The sequence below is a fragment of the Zingiber officinale genome, chromosome 2B (assembly GCF_018446385.1).
Source record: "Zingiber officinale cultivar Zhangliang chromosome 2B, Zo_v1.1, whole genome shotgun sequence".
NCBI classification, from domain to species: Eukaryota; Viridiplantae; Streptophyta; class Magnoliopsida; order Zingiberales; family Zingiberaceae; genus Zingiber; species Zingiber officinale.
In genome coordinates, this window is record NC_055989.1 from 56,525,778 (window position 1) to 56,549,425 (window position 23,648).

A 23,648-nucleotide genomic window follows, 5' to 3' on the forward strand; every position below is an offset into this window, starting at 1 on the left:
TATGGAGTTAGTCTTGTCTAATTAAATATTATACTTAGAATGGGTCCTTTTCCATAATCGTTTACAAGAGACCTTTTAAAATGCCTGCATATAAATGGGTTGCAAAGTCACTTGTCATAAATCAAGCAACTAATAAATAATTAATTCGTTAAGGAATTAAAAGTCTTGGGTAGTTTTTCTTGCTAGCCACAAAAGTTATCCATTTCTTCATGTTTAATAAACTGTGGACAGATTTAAAGTATATGAAATGTGACCGATTATTGATGCTATAATCAATTTCCTGTTTATATTTATGCATGCTCATGTTATGTTCATGAACAAATCTATGCTTAAGTTAATGTTATAAATTTACATGCTCATATTAAGATTTACATCATACTCATATTTAAGTAGTGTTCAAGTTTAAGGTAAATGCATGATTAAACTTATGTCCATATTTATGTAATTATGTAGTTGAGTGTGACCGGTATTTTTAGTCCGGGAGCTCACCAAATTTACGTGGTCGAGTGTGACCGGTGTCCTTAGCCCAGGAGCTCGCCAATTTTACGTGATTGATTGTGATCGGTGTCCTTAGCCCGGGAACTTACTAAATCTACGTGGTCGAGTGTGATCGGTGTCCTTAGCCCGGGAGCTCACCAAATCTATGTGGTCGAGTGTGACCGGTGCCCACAGCCCAGGAGCTCGCCAATTTTATGTGGTCGAGTGTGATCGGTGTCCTTAGCCCAGGAGCTCACCAAATCTACGTGGTCGAGTGTGACCGGTGTCCTTAGTCCGGGAGCTCATCAAACTATGTAATTGAGTGTGACCGGTGACCTTAGCCCGGGAGCTCACTAACTCAATGTGATTATGACATTTTCCATGTTTAGTTTAATTACATATTTATGCTTATGCTTCTGTTCATCCCTAGTATGTACGTTTATGTCAGCTAGTATGTTTATTTCTATGTTTATATACATGCTCCTGACTATAATCCATGCTTAGTTTATTTACATGCTTATATGTTTTTGTTCCTCTATAGTATGAACGTTTATGCCATGTAAGTATGTTCATGTCTATGTTTTTATGCATGCTCATGATATTGTCTATTTCATGCTTAGTTATTTACTTACTTATGTGCATGCGCATGTCTGTATGTCTATGCCAACGCCTGTGTTTATGCCTATAACATATCAGTAAGTAAGTCCTAAGTTGCCTAGCTTAGGTACCCCGTAGTACACTAGATTATGGATGCTACCTATTACATAACACGATTTGGAATATGCTGAGTCTCTTGACTCATAGATTATAATTTTTTCCAGGAAATGAGATGAATGAGGCAGGAGGCAATGACTAGTGAGCCAGCTTGGGACCATGGAAGTACAACCTGAAGACCTACTTTAGTTTACCTTACCGCATAGTCTAGTAGATATGTGTTGCAAATAAATTCAGGAACTCATGTTAAGAATTCAATATTTTCTTGATGATGGTGTTGATTTAAGTTCATGGATATATATATATATATGATTTGTTCTAAAAAAAAAAACTTGGAGCGTTATAAACAGTGTCCTAGTAATCTAGGTTGATAATGTTCCCAAGAAGAGCTCATAAGGATTGTCATGTAAACCCTGCAGGTGGACTTAAGTCCTACATGACGATAAGGTTGAGTGGTACTACTCTTGGAGCTAGAAATTAATTAAGTAAGTTGTTAATAACTCATTTAATTAGTGGACATTCAATATCTTAAACACAGGGAGATTAACACACTCATGATAAGAAGAAGCTCATATAGTAATATGGGATTGGTGCGGTAGTTCAATAACAACTCTTTAGTGGAATAAGATATTATTGATGAACTCGAATTGGGTGTTCGGGGCGAACACGAGAAGCTCAAGTTCATCGGGAGATCAAAACCAATTCCTTCTCTCAGTTCCTGTCATAGCCTCTTATTTATAAAGTCTTATACCCATCTATACCCACCTTCTTACCCATCCTTAGGTGGCCAGCCTAGCCAAGCTTGGAGCCCAAGGAAGGGTCGGCCAAGATAAGCCTTGGATGGACCAAGTGGTGGCCAACCCTAGCTTGGAGCCCAAGCTTAGGTGGCCGATCACATAAAAAAATAAAAAAATAAAAGGAGTTTATTTTAAAATCTTTCCTTATGTAGAAGCCATGGTTTTAAAAGAGAGTTTAAAATTTAAATCTTTCCTTTTATAGCTTTCGACAAAAGATTAAGAGAAATGTTTGATATCTTTCCTTATTTATAGTTAAAAGGAAGATTTTAATTTTTGATAAAACTTACCTTTTTTGTAACCATCCTCATGGTTTTAAAAGCGAGTTTTAAAATTTAAATCTTTCCTTTTATAGCTTTTTACAAAAGATTAAAGAAAGATTTAATATCTTTCCTTATTTGTAGTAAAAAGGAAGATTTTAATTTTGGAGAAAATTTTCTTTTTTGTAATCATCCACATGTTTTAATAGAGAGATTTTAATTTATAAAAGTTATATTTTATAACCAACCATGAAGGGAATTGTTAAAAGAGAAATTTTTATTTTAAAAATTTCCGGAAATAAATTAGGAAGTTTTAATTTTGTATTTAAAATTTTTCTTATTTGGAGGAGATGGTGGTGGCCGGCCATTAAGGGTTTATAAGGAAATTTTTAATTAAATTTTCCTTCTTAAACATTGGCAAGGAATATAAGGAAGTTTTATTTATAAAACTTTCCTTATTTGCCAAGACGAAGGAATATAAAAGAGAGGGTAGAGGTGCCTCACCTCACTACAACATATCATCTAGTATTCCTCTCTTCTCATCCCTGTGGTGGCCGGCCCTCTCTTCCTCTTCCTCTCCTATTCTTCTTCCTTGTGTGGTCGGCGGCATCTTTATCTCAAGGACCTTGGTGGTGGCCGGATCTTGTTAAAGGAAGAAGGAGAGATAGGAGGCTTTGTTTCTTAGCATCCCTTGGAGCTTGGTTGGTGGCCGAAAGTTCTTCATCTCGTGAAGATTGGTGGTGGCCGAAACTTGCTTGGAGAAGAAGGAAGCTTGAGTGGATTCTTGTCTCGGTATATCGTTGCCCATACGACGTCCAAGATAAGAAGAGGAATACGATAGAAGATCGTGAGATTTATAAGCTACAAAAGGTATAACTAGTTATTAGTTTCCGCATCATAACTAGTTTATCTTTTTGTTTAGATCTTGAAATACCAAACACAAGAGGCTAACATTTCTAGGTTTCGGATTTATTATTCGAATTTATGTTTCTTTTGTTTTTTTCGATTTTGTGATTCGATTGTTCTTATTGGTCAAATCTAGGGTTACTATAAGGAGATTAAATATTGAATTTCGTTGAAAGGCTTTGTCTAGGAAGTAGTGGATGATCTCATACCCAAGAAGACCTAGTGCCTCGCCATGTTTAACCTGGAAACCGATCTCTGAAATAAATATTTAATCAAATTTATAACATAGGTGGATTTAGATTAATAATGTTAAGCATCGTTTGCGATCCAAGTCTAAACCTCTAAAACAGATAAGTTGAATTTGGAATCAATAATGTTTAGTTCTGTTTGCGATTCCAAATTTAATTTCTAAAGAACACAATAGGTTGTTAGGAAAGGTTCAGGACTTGTATAAAATTTTTGTACAGGGGAACCGGTACGATATTCCGAGTAGCAACCAACACATGTAGATCCACACGCCCATGTCATCTGTTGGTTGATCCTAGGAATATCGTACTGGTTCCACTGCACAAAAATTTTGTACAAGTGTTGAACATTTCCTAACAACCTATTGTGTTCTTTAGAAATTAAATTCGGAATCACAAACGGAACTTAACATTATTGATTCCAAATTTAACTTATCTGTTCTTAGTGGTTTAGACTTGGATCGCAAACGATGCTTAACATTATTGATTCAAATCCACCCATGTTATAAATTCAATTAAATATTAATTTCAGAAATCGGCTTCCAGGTTAAACATGGCGAGGCACTAGGCCTTCTTGGGTATGGGAGCATCCACCACTTCCTAGACAAAGCCTTTCAATGAAATCTAATATTTAATTTCGTTATATAACCCTAGGTTTAACCAAAAGGAACAATCGAATCACAAATTTGAAAAACAAAAAAAAATACTAACTCGAATCACAAATTTGAAACATAGAATTATATGACTCTTGTGTTTGGAATTCATACAAAGAAAAACTAGTATGATGCGGAAAATAATTACTAGTTATACCTTTCTTTGTAAGCAATAACCTCTTGATCTTCTACCGTATTCCTCTTCTTATCTTGGATGTAGTGTGGGCGACGATCTACCGAGATGAGAACCGCCCAAGCCCTTCTTCTTCCTTCTTCCAAGATTCGGCCAAGCAACCTTCTCCAAGAGATTATAAGTCTCGGCCACCAACCAAGCTTCATGGAAAACTAGGAAACAAAACCTCCTTTCTCTTCTTCTTCTCCAAGCTAGATTCGGCCACCAAAACAAGCTCCTAGAGGTTGATGAGGTTCAGCCACCAAGGAGGTAGAAAAGGAGGAGATGAGGAGATGATATGGCCGGCTACACCAAGGAAGAAAAGAGAGAGGGAAATAAAAGAGAGTTGTTATGAGGTGAGGCACCTCTACACCCTCTTTTATATTCCTTGGTCTTGATAAATAAGAAAATTTAATTATAATTAAAATTCCCTTATATTCCTTGCCTTTGGTTAATAAGGAGAATTTAATTAAACTTTCCTTTTAACCCTTATCATGGTCGGCCACATCACAAGCTCCAAATAAGGCAAGTTTAAACACAAAATTAAAACTTCCTTATTTGTTTCCAGAAATAAAAATTTCTCTAATAATTTTTTCCTTCATGGTTGGTTATAAAAGGAAATTTTATAAATTAAAATCTCTCTATTAAAACATGTGGATAATTTTCAAAAAGGAAAGTTATCTTTAAAATTAAAATCTTCCTCTCAATCTACAAATAAGGAAAGATATCAAATCTTTTCTTAATCTTTTGTAGAAACTATAATAGGAAAGATTTAATTTTAAAACTCTCTTTTAAATCATGAACATGGTTTCATAAAAGGAAAGTTTTATCAAAAATTCAAATCTTCCTTTTAACTACAAATAAGGAAAGATATCAAATCTTTCTCTTAATCTTTTGTAGAAAGCTATAAAAGGAAAGATTTAAATTTAAACTCTATTTTAAAACCATGGCTTCCACATAAAGAAAGATTTTAAATAAAATCTCTTTTATTTTATATGTGGCCGGCCACACCTAGCTTGGGCTCCAAGCTAGGGCCTACCACTAATCTTGGCTCAATCCCTTGGTTTTGGCCGACCCAAGCTTGGGCTCCAAGCTTGCTTTGGCCGGCCACCTAAGGGTGGGTAGGAAGTGGGTATGTTGTGGGTATAATTCTCTATATACAAGAGGCTACGATAGGGACCGAGAGAAGGAATTGGTTTTGGTCTCCTGATGAAATTAAGCTTCCCGTGTTCGCCTCGAACACCCAACTTAATTTCATCAATAATAATTCATTCCACTAAAGAATTATTATTGAACTACCGCACCAATCCCAAATTACATTTTGGGCTCCTTCTTATTATGAGTGTGTTAGTCTCCCTGTGTTTAAGATGTCGAATGTCCACTAATTAAATGAATTACTGACAACTCTTTTTAATTAATATCTTAGTCCAAGAGTAGTACCACTCAACCTTATTATCGTGTCGGACTAAGTCTACCTGCAGGGTTTAACATGACAATCCTTATGAGCTCCTCTTGGGGGCATTATCAACCTAGATTATTAGGACATAGTTTCCTTCTATAATCAACAACACACACTATAAGTAATATTATTTCCCAACTTATTGGGCTTTTTGATTTATCGAGCTAAATCTCACCCTCTGATAAGTCAAATAAAAACAAATACTAAATATATGTGCTTGTTATTATATTAGGATTAAGAGCACACACTTCCATAATAACTAAGGTCTTGTTCTTTTATTAAGTCAATACTAAAAAAACTTACCTTAAATGGTCCTGCTCAATACACTCAAAGTATACTAGTGTAATTTTATAGTTAAGATAAACTGATACCAAATTACACTACGACTATTCTAATGGTTTGTTCCTATCCATCTTAGTCGTGAGCTACTGTTTATAATTTCTAAAGAATCGATAACATGATCTTCTGTGTGTGACACCACGCACCATGTTATCTACAATATAAATTAATTGAACAACTACACTTAGCATATAAATGTAGACATTTTTTACCAATGTGATTCATTATTTTAAAATAAATGTTTACAAAAGCTAGGCTTTTAGTATACACTCTAACAATCCCACTTATACTAAAAGACTATGCTGCCATATACTCTGCCATACATCTAATTCCCAACCCTTCAATATGCCCATCAAAAGCTCTTGCCTTAAGGACCTTATTGAAAGGATCTCTCAAGTTATCATCTGATGCAATCTAGGCGGCAACAACTTCTCCTCGTTATACGATGTCTCATATTGGGTGGTACTTACGCTCTATTGTGTTTACTTGCCTTATGGACTTATGGATTCTTCGAGTTTGCTACTGCACCACTATTATTACAAAAATTGTAATAATTTTTGGATAAACCAGAAATCATGTCTAAGTCCATCATGAAGTTTCTGAGCCATATAATTTCTATGACTGCCTCAGAGGCTGCCACATACTCAGCTTCTATGATGGAGTCCGGAAAAGCACATATGCTTAACACTCCTCCATAGTTATAACTTCACCTCCTAAAGTAAACACAAAATCCCGAGGTCGACTTACTATTGTCCTTTTCTGATTGGAAGTCAAAATCCGTATAACCCTCAAGGATCAAATCATCTACTTAGTAAACCGGCATATAATCTCTAGTCCTTCTAAGGTACTTTAATATATGTTTTACGGCAGTCCAGTGTCCCAGTCCTGGGTTACTTTGATATCTGCTAACCATGCCCTTGGCAAAATAGATATATGGTCTCGTACATAGCATACATTAGGCTTCCTATAGTTGAAGCATAAGGAACTGCCTTTATTTCTTCTATCTCTTTTGATGTCTTCAGAGACATCTCTTTAGATAAAGCTACTCCATGTCTAAAAGGTAGAAAACCTTTCTTGGAGTCTTGCATGCTAAAACGGGCAAGGATTGTATCGATATATGAAGCTCGGGATAAGCACAACATTCTTTTCTTGTGATCCCTTATTATTTTTATCGCGAGAATATGTGTGCATTCTCCCAAGTCCTTTATATTGAATTCGCTTGGGCAACTATACTCTTACTTCTGACAACACTTTGATATTATTTCTAACTACCAAAAATGTCATCTACGTATAGTACAAGAAATACCACCACGTTTCCATTACACTTCTTATATATACAAGACTCATCCAGTTACTGAATAAATCCATAGGTCTGGATTACTTCATTAAACCGGATGTTCCAAGACCTTGAAGCTTTTCTTCAGTCCATAAATAGAGTGATTAAGCTTACATACAGACGCTCTTTGCCCTTTGCAATGGACCCCTCTGGTTGCTTTATATGGATGCTTTCTTCAAGACTTCCATTAAGGAATGTTGTCTTGACATCTACTTGTCAAATCTCATAATCAATATGAGTAACAATAGATACAAGAATCCGGATAGACTTAAGCATGACTACCGGTAAAAGGTTTCCCTTTTTCAACAAGCCTTGCTTTAAAAGTTTCCACATTCCCGTTTGTTCCTCTATTGTAGACCTAATGGCTTTTACACCATTTGGTGATTTTCAAGCTCCCAGACTTTATTAGAATACATATATTCTAATTCTGTATTCATTGCTCTTTGCCAAGATGCTGCATCTTTATCTTGGAGTGCTTCGTCATATGTTCGGGGATCAGGTTCATGTTTACCTGGGATCAAGTCCGACGACTCTTCCAAAAACATGAATCTTTCAGGTTGCCTCACAACCATCTCACTACGACGAGGCACTGTCTGTGGTTGTGTATCATTTGTGATACGTGTTGCAGTTTCTTATGATATTTCATCTTATACTATTGGTACTGGTTTAAACGTGTCTTCTCTAATTTCCTTAAGAACAAATTTACTTATGGGCTTGTGGTTCATTACATAATCCTCTTCTAAAAATTGGGCATTGGTGCTAACCATGACCTTCTGATTTTTAGGACTATAAACCTCTTTTCGTTTCTCTAGAATAACCCACAAACAAGTGAACTCCTGTTCTAAATTCAAATTTATCAGTGTCTCCCTTCAACATATGTGTTGGACTACCCTAAATCTGAATATTCTTTAGACTAGGCTTACGCCCATTCTAGAATTCTATGAGAGTAGAGGGTTCTGACTTTAGAAGGTATTATGTTCACTTCCGTTTCTAGAGTATATCCTCAAAACAAATTTGGTAATTCTGAATAACTCATCATTGATCTAACTATTTCCATAAGAGTCATATTCCTTCATTCTACTACATCATTCTGTTGGGGTGTACCAAGTGCAGTCAGTTGGGATTGAATCTCGACTTCTGATAAGTGACTCCTAAACTCTCCTAAGAGGTACTTGCCACTATGATCTCACCGTAGTGTCTTGATACTTTTACCTTGACGTTTCTCCACATCATCCTTGTACTCTTTAAACTTATAAAGCACTTAGACTTGCGGTGCATCAAGTAAATATACCCGTATCTCGAATAGTCATCTATAAAAGAGATGAAATATTCGAAACCACCTCTTGCCTGGATAGTCATAGGTCCACACAAATCAGAATGAACCAATTCCAACACTTCTTTGGCTCTATACCCCTTAGACTTAAAAATCCTCTTGGTCATTTTTCATTTCAAGTAAGACTCGCAGGTTGGAAAGTTTTCCACCACCAATGAACCCAAAAGTTCATTAGCTATTATCCTTTGAATCCTACTCAAGTCAATATAACCTAGCCTTAGATGCCAAAGATATGATTGATTCATTTCCGTAGGTTGCTTTCTCTTATTAGAGTTAGAAGATGTGTTATTAATGTCCATTTGTTGCATCGTGGGAATTATTGGATTATAAATTATTAACCAACGTACTAGAACAGATAACTTCCCTATTCTTAATAACAACTTTGTTATCAAAAGAGACAGAATATCAAGTTCTTTGATAGTTTGAAAATCGAAATCAAGTTCTTTCTAAACTTGATACGTAAAGACAATTTCTCAAAATCCATATTTGATTCCTATCAAAGGATAAACATCTCCCACTGCAACAACTGCTACTTTTGCAATAGTGCCATGTAGACAGTGTTTTCCCTTTCATATAGTTGTTGGATTTTTTGAAACCCTGCAGTGAATTACAGACATGATCAGTGACTCCTAGTATCTACACACCAGGTACCGGTAGATAACACCACTAAACATGTTTCAACAACTAATGAATAATTAAAATACACTTTTATTGTTCTCATATTTTAGAGGATAGTCCACATTAGAGTCCTAGTTTTGTTTCCAATCATAATTGGGACTACTAAGTTTATTCTATAGTATAACAGCTAGAGGATTGACTAACATTTGAAATCCTAAGAATCACAAAAATATTTGGTCAAGACCAACACCTCAAAATCCCCGTGAATTTTGTATGCCACGTTAGTGTGGACGTATACAAATTCAATCTTTAAGAGGAGATTTTATCCATTAATTTTATTATCTCATCAACCTAACTTTATGACAAATAAAATTAATAGTTGGTCTGTCTTTGATCAAATATTTGGTCAAAACTTTGAATTTAAAATAATATTGATTCCTCAAAACAATATCATTTAAATTCACCAACACATCAAACACCGTGAATTTTGTATGCCACGATAGTGTGGACGTATACAAATTCAAACATTTGTAAGAGGAGGGTTTTACCCATTAATAACCTTGTCAACCTATCTTTATGACAAATAAAATTACCTCAAACACCGTGAATTTTGTATGCCACGATAGTGTGGTTGTATACAAATCCAAACATTTGTAAGACGAGTTTTACCCATTAATTTTATTATCTTGTCAACCTGACAAATAAAATTACCTCAAACACCGTGAATTTTGTATGCCACGATAGTGTGGACGTATACAAATTCAAACATTTGTAAGAGAAGGTTTTAATTGTATTATCTTGTCAACCTATTTTTATGATAAATTAATAGTTGATTTTCCTTTGGTCACACAAATAATAGTAGTGACTCCGATGGGGAGGATACTATTAAATGTGCCTAAGTGTATACCATTACTTTATACTTAGTCCATTAAATAAAATTGTGCCTCTTCCGATGGGAAAGATCACACGCTCCTAATTAATTTCTAATAATCATCCAAAATGGAAGTTTGATCTAGTGATCTGCAAATAAACTCATCTGATGGGGAGGGAGGCACTCAGAGCCAACACGCAAGTTTGTCGCATCACTTACAAACCAGTAATGGAGACCGTGGAATTTATTTACTAATCCCTCTCCCACTTAGTTATTTAAGGTGAGGAATTTTAACTATTCAAGTACACATCACACACATCACAGTAAATAAAAGCAATAAATATGAAAATTATTTTTCCAACTATTAAGGCTTTTTCCATCACTGTCCTTCGTGTGTTGTCAACTCTAGCTGCTGCCATCTTTAGCCACCGTAATCGGGTCCAGTTGCCGCATCCATCTTGCTTCCTTTTCCGCTGTGTCTCTGGTCCTCAAAAAATACCACGTCTCGCAAGGATATGATCCACGACAAAAATAGAATTTTACATTTATCGATCCTATATTCCATAAAGGAATGTACATGTAATATAGATCGAAATAAAGTGTAAAATCATAAAACTAAGACAACTCCTGCTGTATTTAATACATACAATCATGCACACACATAAAATACCCTTGACATGTCTATGGGTCCAATCACACACAATATCTATAAGCCATAATAGTTGGAGTCTGCAACCACAAAGTTAGCACATCCTACTATTATCCTTCCTAAATTATGTCTGACATGTGCATAATTAAACTGAAAACCAAAACACACAAAGGCAAACCTTAGCTCTGATACTAATTATTGGTTGATCCTAGGAATATCCTACCGGTTCCACTGTACAAAAATTTTGTACAAGTGTCGAACCTTTCCTAATAACCTATTGTATTCTTTAGAAATTAAATTCGAAATCGTAAACGGAACTTAACATTATTGATTTCAAATTTAACTTATCTGCTCTTAGTGGTTTAGACTTGGATCGCAAATGATACTTAACATTATTGATCCAAATCCACCCATGTTATAAATTTAATTAAATATTAATTTCAGAAATCGGCTTCCAGGTTAAACATGGCGAGGCACTAGGCCTTCTTGGGTATGGGAGCATCCACCACTTCCTAGACAAATCCTTTCAATGAAATCTAATATTAAATTTCCTTATATAACCCTAGGTTTAACCAAAAGGAACAATCGAATCACAAATTCAAAAAAATAAAAAAACACAAACTCGAGTCACAAATTTGAAACCTAGAATTATATGTCTCTTGTGTTTGGAATTCATACAAAGAAAAACTAGTATGATGCGGAAAATAATTACTAGTTATACCTTTCTTTGTAAGCAACAACCTCTTGATCTTCTACCATATTTCTCTTCTTATCTCGGACGTCGTGAGGGCGATGATCTATCGAGATGAGAACCACCCAAGCCCTTCTTCTTCCTTCTTCCAAGATTCGGCCAAGCAACCTTCTCCAAGAGATTATAAGTCTCGGCCACCAACCAAGCTTCAAGGAAAACTAGGAAACAAAACCTCCTTTCTCTTCTTCTTGAGAAATTTCCTAGTTGATCACTTTCAGTTCATGAGAAATTTCCAAGGTCAGGTGGTCAAATTTTTCAAGGATATGACATTGATATACTAGAATGAGAGAATTCATAGAGGCTATGAGCATTACTAGTCAACAAGTTGATGCTCTCTACAAATATCATAGGATCCTGAGTCAGTCTCCGGGCTTTTCTAGTTTTCCTTCTTGCTGACCACGCAGACCTCCATTTCCCCTCCCACCATATTGATTTCATTGGGACAATAAAAATTTTAAGTCTGGAGGGGTGTTTGCAACCTAAGGGTGTGTTTGGTTTGTTTGCATTTTCATTTTATTTTCCAGAAAATTATATTTTCTCATTTTTCAAAAAATGACTTTTCCGCATTTTTCATTTTCTTAGAAAATGCTCTCTCTTTTTCTTGAAAATAAACGTGGAAAATGCAAACCAAATGCGCTTTCTATTTTCTCAGAAAATGAAAATAGAGAACAACATGAAAAATGCAAACTAAACGCCCATTAAATTTTCTAAATTTTCTACATTTTCTTTTACATTTTTGTTTGTTCTACATTTTGTTTTGCATTTTGTTTTCTTTGCTTGCTTTCAGTTTTTACTTATGTCCTGCATTTTTCTTTGTTTTATTTACTAGACTTGGTTTTGACTGTCACTTGACTGTCTTCTAAAACACTGTGGCATATTCAGAACATCATTCCTCACTACTGCTAACTTGTCTAAAAGTAAAATTATTTGCACATTTATATCTTGATTCATGATGTTGTGGATATAATGCTAGTATGTTTAGTGTACCTCTTTTTCCTATCTCAAGTAGCATGATATGAGCTAAGTATTGTATGAAAACAAACTTAAGTTTTGTCTTAAGGATCTTATTCTCACTTTAGCTTGAATGGTTGATATCATTGGAATAGTCATGATTCATCTTATTTGTTTAGTACTTAGTCCCCATGGTGATTTCTTAAACTATATTTTGGTTACTGGATGATGCTCAAATCATGTAAGCTCATTTGTAAAAATTAAATATCCCAACATTTACATTTATGTGCATTTGTGTTCAAGTATTGCATCATATAATTACATATAAAAAAATTAAAAAAATAAGGGATATAAAAAACAGTTATCGTGAGTAGATACTAGCAAGTTACCCCTTTGAGACCGAGTTAGGTTACTGGGAAAATGACTGATATGTTTCTCTTGATATCAAGCATGCCTTTGAGACCTTGGGTAGATTGAGGAATATGAACCAAGTATATAGCAGGTTAGTGCCTATCACCGGGAATATTAGGAACTTAATTGGATGACGACTTGACTAGGACAAGAATTGAATTTTGAAGAGTTTGGGTCACTTATTGCACTGTGCACAAGAAACATATGCTTAGGCCATACTTGAGTTACTTCCATAATCATGCTCATCTATGAAACTCGTATATAGAGTTAGAAAAGTGCATTAGGGATTATGACGCATTATAGAGAACATGAGTTTAGATTGCGGCATTTAGCTTGAGGACAAACAAAGGTTTAAATCTGGGGGTGTGATGTGTGTAGATTATATACATTGATTATGTTAGTTAGAGCCCTAGAGCCAATCATTTGATGATTGTATTATGGACTTATTGTATCATATTGTTATATAAATAAAGGCATTTGTTTTGGTTATTATACTTACTTGTATTGGTGCCAAATAAACTAAGTATAATAGCGTCCTTGAGTAGAAGGTTCTCACCTATATCAATCGGTTAGTTGAACCGATAGTGAGATGATATAGGGAACACTACTCTTAATCATTCCTAGTCGAGTATTAACATTCAGGGACAATGTTAATGCAATAAGACTAGCATGTAGGTCAACTCGATGACTTGATCTCACAAGTCATGGATATAGAGATATCAAGTTGACACATGGGTATACATTGGAGAATGTATACTGAATGCCCCGCCATGAGAAAGTATCATGGATAGTTATATGTGTGTCATATACTTTCTCATGTGACTATTAGTATGACTACTAGTCCTTAGACCTGAAGTCACCATGGTTCCCTACTTAAGGAGTTATGTACTTTGGTTTCGTCAAACGTCACCCATAACTGGGTGGACTATAAAGGCGATTACTGGGTATGTAACGAATTATGCAGAGGGATGTGAGTGATGTAGATGTGATCTATCCCTCCTATATGACGGGAGCGACATCGATATTCTTGATAGAGTGAGACCACGAAGTGCATGGCCATGCCCAAATGAGTCAATATGAGATATTGAGCTCATTTGATTTAGTGAGTCTACTTGGAGTTCAAGATTTAGATTGGTCAAAGGATGACACGGTCTGTGCCTCACATTGATCAATCTAGATGTCTAGGATAGAAGGACACTTGTCATATATTGTGAGAAGTCACAATTAGTAGTCACAAGGTGATGTTGGATCTCAACATTCTTATAACTTGGGTAGTAATGATATGTTGCTAGATACCGCTCATTACTTATGGTTCTGAAAGGGTTTAGGAGCATTGCCAACGTTATAAGAACCTATAGGGTCACACACAAAGGGCAATTATATGGAGATTAGGTTCATTTGATGAACCTAAAGGATTAGGTTCATTTAATGAACCTAAAGGATTAGGTTCATTTGATGAACCTAAAGGATTAGGTTCATGTGATGAACCAAATTGGATTAAGAGTAATCCAAAGTAGGCTAATTGAGTTGGACTCAATTTGGTTCATGTATTAGATGAGTCTAATTTGGACTTAGACTCATTGAATTAATTTAATTCAATAAATAGAAATTCATTAAATTAAAATTGACTTGAACCAATGGTTAGATTAGATCAACCAAGAGAGAGAAGTGGTCAAGTTTGACTTGACTTGAGAGGAAGATGAAAGGTCAAGTTTGACTTGACCATTTGCCACCTCATTGGTGAGTTGGCATTGAGTGGGCCAATGATGATGCTCCACATCATCATGGTTGCTTAAGTGGGATGCCACCTCATCGGAGTTACCAAGAGTTGTGACTCTTGGCCTTCCATGGAGGTTACAACTCCACCGAAAGTGGCCGGCCACTTTTATTCATCAAGGGAGTTTTATTTTTCTTTTTTAACTCCATCTTCTTATTCCTCTAGAGTTTTCTTCTTGCTCTCCCTCTCCTCACTTACTTATCTCTAAGGTTGCTAGCATATCCTTAGAGGTTTTTTTCCATCTCTTTCTTGTGTGGATACACATAGAGAAGTGTCTACTTTGACACTTTCGAGATCCGGCGAATCGAGGACAAGCGGGATTGCGAAGGGCTTCGCATCAAGGGTATATTCCTTCTCCTTTATAGATCTACTGTATATCGAGGTTTAGAAACTCGTACTCGTAAGTTTTTTGAAAGTTTTATCTTTGCACGGATCCGGTGGCGGGGGTTTTGGGGTTTCCGCGACGCGAAAAGCGATTTTCGTGGCCTGAAAAACCCAACAGTGGTATCAGAGCCACGTGCGAAGACTTGTACAAGTTTAATTTAATTTTTTATGAAAAGTATAGGTTCTGTGATAGTCTGTAATTTTATGATTTTTAGAGTTTTTATGGGTATTTTTCTCGTAGAAGTGAAGCACAAGTGCCTTGACACTTGTAGGCTTCGACTACCGAGAATTTTTTTTCAAAACGGCAAGGTTTTGCCTGAAATATTTTTGGGACAGCGGGCTAAGGCGCTATTGGATCGCAAAGGGACACTCGTGATGGTTAGATCGCGGGTAGGGGCGCTGCCCCTGGCCCCGCAAGAGGATTCGTTCCGCGATTGCGCCCGAAAATCGCTAAATGGGACCGCCGGGAATTTTTACTCGTAAAAATTGTAAAAATTGGTATTAAAATTGCAGAAAATTATAGAAAATACATAATTTAGAATTATATATAATTTGTGATAGTCATGGCCCAAAAATACCCAATTGGATTGGTATATTTTATGTTGTAATTCATAATACGACCTGTGTGCCGTAATGTGATTGTGTGTGCTGTATTTTTGATACGCGACCTGCGCGTCGTGCCTTTCTTTTTATTCTTGTTGTAAATTAGTTTAGACTCGAATGTAACTCGAGTTTCAAAATTGTAATGTACAAAATTAGAGCCGTGGAAGGTCCACTCAAGACGGAATTACGAGGAGGGCGCGAGCAACACAAGGTGGTCAAAGGGAGGAGCTTGAGAAGCTGTTGACCCTAGGTTGACCATCCGATCTTCTCATTGGCTTGAGAAGATCGTAGTAGGGCCATGACTAATCACAAATTAATTTAATTAATTGCTTATGTATATGTGATGCATGATTAAGTAATTAATTAGTGCCTAACAATTAGATTAGATCTAAGTCATGCACATGATGCACCCTTTCGATTAGATTAGATCTATCGAGTATATAATACGCATCATCGTTTAGATTAGATCTAAATCACGTCAACTCTAATGCCTACCGTGCCGTGATACCTATCACTACCTCGATCACATGTGTTGTTGAATCTGACAAAGCAGAGCAACACATATTATCTTGGTAGGGTACGGAGGGACAATCTTGGTCCCGCTTATCAACGCATGGGAGAATACAAACTCAATTAGATTGAGTATTCCTAGTTAACTCGGTTGGATCGAGTACAACTATAGGCATTCTTCCAATGGTTGGAAAGATAGGACATAAATCACATTTATATTAATTCTTGGGCGTATTAGCCAAAGCTAACTCAAGTTTTAATATAACTACGGATAATGATCCTATAAACAAGAGTTGCATAGAGATGTAATCGGTAAATCATTACCTACCGATCATACTAAATCTTGGGCGTATTAGCCAAAGCTAACTCAAGGGTTAGTATGATGTGGATCTTGTCCCACATAAATTATAGAATTTAGTGGGAGCATCATTTAGTTAAAGGCCTAATTAAATGATTTAAAAGAATATGATATTTATTTTCTGCATTTTTCTGTTGTAGATAATCATGACGTCAAATACGAACACTTTCTCCCTGCGATCTGTTCTTGAGAAGGACAAGCTCAACGGAGCAAATTTCCTAGACTGGTACAGGAATTTGAGAATTGTTCTCACCCAGGAACGTAAACTGTACGTTCTGGAGCAGCCCATTCCGGAGGCTCCTCCTGCCAATGCCCTGCGAGCTGACAAAGATGCTTATAAGAAGCATCAAGATGACGCATTAGATGTGTCATGTCTAATGCTCGCGACCATGAACTCTGAGCTTCAGAAGTAACACGAGTTAATGGGCGCTTACGATATGGTTGAACATCTTCGTCAACTGTATCAAGGACAAGCGAGGCATGAGAGATTTGAGATCTCAAGGGCACTGTTTCAGTGCAAGATGTCAGATGGGGCTCCCGTAGACCCATATGTACTCAAAATGATTGGGTACATAGAAAACCTACAGAGGTTGGGATTCCCGCTTGGCAAAGAGCTGGCCACTGACCTAATCTTGCAATCCTTGCCGGATAGCTATAGTCAGTTCGTTCTAAACTACAATATGAACAAAATTGACAAGCCACTGCCCGAGCTGCTCAGTATGTTAAGAACTGTTGAGCTAAACCTTAAGCAGGCTAAGCCCCACTCTGTTCTGATGGTTCAGAAACACAAGGGCAAGGGCAAGGGCAAGCCCAAAGGCAAGGGAAAGTCCCAAGCTAAGGGCAAAGGCAAGGAACTGAAGCCTAAATGAGGGGTCGCCAAGGATGCTACCTGCTTCCACTACGGTCAGACCGGGCACTAGAAGAGGAACTGCAAGGTGTACTTGGAAGATCTTAAGAAGAGTGAAGTGAGACTTCCACTTCAGGTATATATGTTATAGAAGTCAATCTATCTATTTCTTCATCATGGATATTAGATACCGGATGTGCATCTCACATTTGTACAAATGTGTAGGCGTTGAGAAATAGCAGGGCATTGGAGAAGGGCGAGGTGGACCTACGCATAGGCAATGGAGCACGGGTTGCTGCTGTTTCTGTAGAGACTTATTTTCTATCTCGGCCCTATGGGCTAGTATTAGAGTTGGATGATTGTTGTTATGTGCCTGCATTAACTAAGAACATAATTTCAGTCTCTTGTTTGAACAAGAAAGGTTTCTCTTTTATTATAAAGGACAAATGTTGTTTTGTTTATTTAAAAGATATGTTCTTTTGTAGTGCACCTCTGATGAATGGACTCTACGTTCTAGACCTTGAAAGCCCTATCTATAACATAAATACCAAGAGGTTCAAGTCAAATGACTTGAATCAAACCTATCTCTGGCACTGTCGCTTAGGTCATATACATGACAAGCGCTTATCTCAGCTCCATAAGGATGGTTTCCTAGACTCATTTGATTTTGAATCTTATGAGACGTGCGAGTCATGCCTACTAGGCAAGATGACCAAGACTCCCTTTAGTGGGCATAGTGAGAGAGCGACTGACTTGTTAGGTCTTATACATAGTGATGTATGTGGCCCTTTCAATGTCGCTGTTAGAGGCGGTTATAAGTACTTCATCACATTTACTGATGACTTCAGTAGATATGGTTATTTGTACTTGATGACACATAAGTCAGAATCCTTTAAAAAGTTCAAAGAATTCAAGAATGAAGTACAGAACCAGCTTGGCAAGAGTATTAAGATACTTCGATCAGATCGAGGTGAAGAATACCTTAGCCATGAGTTTCGTGACTACCTAGCTGAGTGTGGGATTCTATCCCAACTCACTCCTCCTGGAACACCACAGTGGAATGGTGTATCCGAAAGGAGGAATCGTACCCTATTAGATATGGTACGATCTATGATGAGTCACACAGATCTTCCGACATACCTTTGGGGCTATGCTCTAGACACGGCAGCTTTTATACTCAACCGAGTTCCATCCAAGGCCGTGATAAAAACACCATATAGGATATGGACTGGGAGAGATGCCCAGGTGTCTTTTATGAGGATTTGGGGTTGTGAGGCTTACGTTCGACGTCAAGTCTCAGACAAGTTAGGACCCAAATTCGACAAGTGCTACTTTATGGGATATCCCAAGGAAACTAAGGGATATTACTTCTACATTCCCAATTAGCACAAAGTAGTTGTGGCAAGACTGGTGTCTTTCTAGAAAGGGACTTTGTTTCTAGAAACACTAGTGGAAGCACGTTCGATCTTGAAGAAGTTCAAGATACGTACAATAGCACTGAAGCCTCGATGGAAGTTGAACTGGAACCACAAAGTGTTGTGGATGATTTTGTTCCACAAGAGTTGAGGAACAACAACCAGTTCAAGTAGACATACCTCTTCGTAGGTCTGATAGGGTACGTCGTCAGCCTGAGAGATACTCATTTCTCTTGTCTTTCAATGATGACATTGTGCTCATAGAGGATGAGCCTACCACCTATCAGGAAGTTGTGATAAGACCAAATTTCGAGAAATGGCTAGAGGCCATGAGATCCGAGATGGAATCCATGTACACCAACCAAGTATGGACTTTGGTTGATCCACCTGAAGGGGTAAAACCCATTGGGTGTAAGTGGGTCTTTAAGAGAAAGACTGACATGGATGGACTTATCTATAAGGGTCGCTTGGTAGCTAAAGGTTTCAAGCAGATTCATGGTATTGACTATGATGAAACCTTTTCTCTAGTAGCGATGTTTAAGTCCATTCGGATCATGCTTGCTATTGCAGCTTACCATGACTATGAGATATGGCAGATGGATGTCAAAACCGCGTTTCTGAATGGAAACCTACTCGAGGATGTGTACATGACACAACCTGAGGGTTTTGTAGATTCACAACATACTAGCAGAGTATGCAAGCTGCATAGGTCCATTTATGGACTAAAGCAAGCTTCTCGAAGCAGGAATCTTCGATTCGATGATGCAATCAAACAGTTTGGTTTCATCAAGAACGAAGATGAGCCTTGTGTCTACAAGAAGATTGTAGGGGATATAGTTGTCTTCCTCATATTGTATGTGGATGACATACTACTCATTGGGAAGGACATCCCTTTGCTTCAGTCTGTCAAGACCTGTCTAGGGAGTTGCTTCTCAATGAAGGACTTAAGTGAGGCATCCCACATTCTTGGGATACAGATCTATAGAGATAGATCTAAGAGATTGCTTGGCCTAAGTCAGAGTACATATATTGACAAGGTACTCATTCGGTTTGCCATGTAGAACTCCAAGAAGGGATTTCTGCCGATGTCACATGGTGTGTCTTTCGAAAACTCAATGTCCCTCTTCTAGAGAGGAGAGAGACCGCATGGATCAGATCCCTTATACCTCAACCATAGGATCTATCATGTACGTCATGCTATGTACTCGACCTGATGTCTCTTATGCTTTGAGCATGACGAGCAGATACCAGTCAGATCCAGGTGAAAGTCACTGGATAGCGGTCAAGAATATTCTTAAGTACTTGAGAAGGACTAAAGAATATTTCTTGATATATAGAGGCAATGATGAGCTAGCTGTAAAGGGTTACAGTGATGCCTGCTTCCAAACCGATCAGGATGATTATCGATCGCAGTCAGGGTTCGTATTTAGCATAAATGGTGGTGTTGTGAGCTGGAAGAGTTCGAAGCAGGACACAGTAGCTGAATTTACGACGGAGGCCGAGTACATTGCTACATCAGAGGCAGGAAAGGAGGCAGTTTGGATCCGCAAGTTCATCACTGAACTTAGGGTGGCTCCCAGTATCGCTGACCCTATTGAGCTCTATTGTGACAACAATGGAGCAATAGCACAGGCGAAGGAACCTCACTCACACCAGCGGACCAAACACATACTACGGTGCTTCCATCTCATTCGAGAGATTATCGAGAGAGGAGATGTGAAGATTTGCAGAGTACTCACAGAGGCTAACATCGTAGATCCCTTGACCAAGGCTTTGGCACAAAGGAAGCATGATGGTCACATTAGGTCATTGGGGCTTAGAGCCTACACTGATTGGCACTAGTGCTAGTGGGAGACTATTAGTTAGAGCCCTAGAGCCAATCATTTGATGATTGTATTATGGAATTATTGTATCATATTCTTATATAAATAAAGGCATTTGTTTTGGTTATTATACTTACATATATTGGTGCCAAATAAACTAAATATAATAGCGTCCTTGAGTAGAAGGTTCTCACCTAAATCAATCGGTTAGTTGAACCGATAGTGAGATGATATAGGGAACACTACTCTTAATCATTCCTAGTCAAGTATTAACATTCAGGGATAATATTAATGCAATAAAACTAGCATATAGGTCAACTCGATGACTTGATGTCACAAGTCATGGATATAGAGATATCAAGTTGACACATGGGTATGCATTGGAGAATGTATACTGAATGACCCGCCATGAGAAAGTATCATGGATCATTATATGAGTGTCATATACTTTCTCATGTGACTATTAGTTTGACTACTAGTCCTTAGACCTGAAGTCACCATGGTTCCCTACTTAAGGAGTTATGTACTTTGGTTTCGTCAAACGTCACCCGTAACTGGGTGGACTATAAAGGCGATTACTGTGTATGTAACGAATTATGCAGAGGGATGTGAGTGATGTAGATGGGATCTATCCCTCCTATATTACGGGAGCGACATCGATATTCTTGATAGAGTGAGACCATGAAGTGCATGGCCATGCCCAAATGAGTCAATATGAGATATTGAGCTCATTTGATTTAGTGAGTCTACTTGGAGTTCAAGATTTAGATTGGTCAGAGGATGACACGGTCTATGTCTCACATTGATCAATCTAGATGTCTAGGATAGAAGGACACTTGTCATATATTGTGAGTAGTCACAATTTGTAGTTACAAGGTGATGTTGGATCTCAACATTCTTATAACTTGGGTAGTAATGATGTGTTGCTAGATACCGCTCATTACTTATGCCTTTGAAAGGGTTTAGGAGTATTGCCAACGTTATAAGAACCTATAGGATCACACACAAAGGACAATTAGATGGAGATTAGGTTCATTTGATGAACTTAAAGGATTAGGTTCATATGATGAACCAAATTGGATTAAGAGTAATCCAAAGTAGGCTAATTGAGTTGGACTCAATTTGGTTCATGTATTAGATGAGTCTAATTTGGACTTAGACTCATTGAATTAATTTAATTCAATGAATAGAAATTCATTAAATTAAAATTGACTTGAACCAATGGTTAGATTAGATCAACCAAGAGAGAGAAGTGGTCAAGTTTGACTTGACTTGAGAGGAAGATGAAAGGTCAAGTTTGACTTGACCATTTACCACCTCATTGGTGAGTTGGCTTTGAGTGGGCCAATGATGCTGCTCCACATCATCATGGTTGCTTAAGTGGGATGCCACCTCATGGGAGTTACCAAGAGTTGTGACTCTTGGCCTTCCATGGAGGTTACAACTCCACCTAAAGTGACCGGCCACTTTTATTCATCAAGGGAGTTTTATTTTTCTTTTGTAACTCCATCTTATTCTTCCTCTAGAGTTTTCTTCTTGCTCTCCCTCTCCTCACTTACTAATCTTGAAGGTTGCTAGCACATCCTTAGAGGTTTTTCTCCATCTCTTGCTTGTGTGGATACACATAGAGAAGTGTCTACTTTGACACTTTCGAGATCCGGCGAACCGAGGACAAGCGGGATTGTGAAGGGCTTCACATCACGGATATATTCCTTCTCCTTTGTAGATCTACTGTAGATCGAGGTTTAGAAACTCGTACTCGTAAGTTTTTCGAAAGTTTTATCTTCACACGGATCCGGTGGCGGGGGTTTCGGGGTTTCCGCGACGCGAAAAGCGGTTTTCGTGGCCCGAAAAACCCAACAGATTATGCATATTTTGATTCACATTCATATACTTTACCCATGCTTTGTCTATGCACTTTTATACTCCTTGTCTTACTTTTAGCATAATTATTCTCTCTATTCGGATATCTTCTCTTTGTGCATTTTCTATTGACAGGAGTCAAATATGGAGAGAAAGCGATGTTCGTTGTCAATCCAGATAACAACCAAAGGCAAATAGCACTGACCATGTGATCCACACGGACATGTTAAAGAAGCATGGAGAAAATGACCCTAGTCGTGTGGTGCACACTACCCGTGTGGCTTCACCAGAGGGGAAGAAAGGCATGGACGTGTGGATCCACATGATTGTGCAATATCTCTAGAGAGCAAGCATAGGTTGGTCTTGTCACCCACATGACTGTGTGACATCTCCAAAGAGCAAAAATGGCTAGGTCGTGTAAGACACACGGCTGTGTAGGTCATCCAAAGACAAAGCAGAACACGAACATGTGACCTCCACACGATCGTGTCACCCTGTTCGAGAGCAGAATGTAGGAGGTCGTGTGAATGTTAGAATGTATACCAAAAGCCTAGCTTTTTGTATAAACATTTATTTTGAAATGAGAATCACATTGGTCAAATGTCTGCATTTAGTTAAATGCAGTTGTCCATTTAATTTATATTGTAGATAACATAATGTGTTGTGTCACACAAAAGATCATGTTATCAGTTCCTTATAGGTTATAAATAGAAGCTCACAACCAAGATAGATTGGGATAAACCATTGCAATAGTTGTAGTGCAATTTGATACTAGTTGTTCTTGACTATAAAATTACACTAGTACACTATATGTGCATAGAGCAGGACCATTTGAGGTTGTTCCATTTATACTGACTGCATAAAAGAACAGAACCTCTGTTATTATAGATGTGCGTACTCTTAATCCCGATATAATAACAAACACATGTACTTAGTATTTATTTCTTTAATTTATCAAAAGGTCAGATTTATTCGTTACATCAATAGGCCCGATAAGTTGAGAAATAATATTATTTATATAGTGTATTAGTTGATTATAGAAGGAAACTGTGTCCTATTTATTAGGATAATGATGTCCCCTTGAGAAGCTCATAAGGATTGTCATGTAAACCCTGCAGGTAGACTTAGT